Below are 1,234 nucleotides of genomic sequence, written 5' to 3'. Positions count from 1 at the left end.
GATTTTTAGAATTTTAAAAGTGTCGACTTTACTGTGCATCTTAAATCTTATATTGTGTTAAATACTCACTTATAACATGCAGTACATTGACATACAGAATATAAAACGAGCAACAGAATAGCAATCATCATGAAAAAGAAAATAAATTATTTATTTTCTCAGGCTTCATGGTCCATGAAAATAACTGAACATCTTAAGACTAACATTCAATTCAGAAAGGAAAAGAGAAAATGAAACGAAATGAGTGAAATTCGGAGCTTTGAGGATGTTATAATAGAAACAGCAGAATATTTGGACACTTTTCCACCAACATAATGGGCAGCTTACTTTTGTTGCCTCATTTTCTTCTAGCCGGAGTTCACTTTGGCTTCTGCACAAGAAACATGTGAGCTGATGATAAATGCAACTTAAAGAGCACCAGCACTCAAGTCCACCCCAGTGAAGAAACTGGATGTCTCAAAGTCCTGAAGGCTGGTATTTGTTGAAGTCTGCAAGCCCGATAACATGAGGAAAACCAGTGAAAGGCAAAGTAAACCAAATGATGATATGACAGCCAGACTCCCTCATATGATGTCATGTGTACTTGTGTCTGAATTTATGATCTTAAAGCATCTAACAGTTCAGTTCAGTTTATTTATATAGCACCAATTCACTACAAAAGTTATCTCATGACACTTTCCAATAGAGCAGGTCTACACCAAACTCTTTAATTAAATGTTAATCAGTTTGTCCTGCAGTAACTTTTCAAGCCAAAGTGAATATTCGAGGGTAAGCGACTTGATTGTGGCAATTAACCAGCTTCACCACCGAACTGGACTCAATTCATGTTAAGTTTTAGAGGTTGGACCAAATCTTTGGGGAGAAGAATCAGTTATAAACACATCAGAGACAGATCATTATGGGTTGAGGCCATCAAAGGAGCCGTTAGGAAGAAGCCAGTCTGCCAGTCTATGAGGAGGAGTAGAGGAGGAGGAGGAGGAGGTCTTTCAAGTGGAGGTCAGTCTTTCAGGAGGGTTTGGTCTATCAGGGGGAGAGCAGGAGGAGGAGGCCAGTCCGTCAGCAGGAGAAGGTCTATCAGGAGGAGGTGTAATGAGATGCCGAGGCTCGGCTGCCTAACAATAGCTGCTGTGTGTCGCTGCTTAGCCTGCTGCTCTCCACCTATTTGTCATAATCACAGGCAGTTTTCTCATTAGTGGAAACCATTAGTCCTTAAAGCTTTATCTGCTTCTTATCA

This window comes from Scatophagus argus, chromosome 12 (assembly GCF_020382885.2).
Source record: "Scatophagus argus isolate fScaArg1 chromosome 12, fScaArg1.pri, whole genome shotgun sequence".
Taxonomy (NCBI): domain Eukaryota; kingdom Metazoa; phylum Chordata; class Actinopteri; family Scatophagidae; genus Scatophagus; species Scatophagus argus.
Note: the sequence above shows the minus strand (reverse complement) of the source record.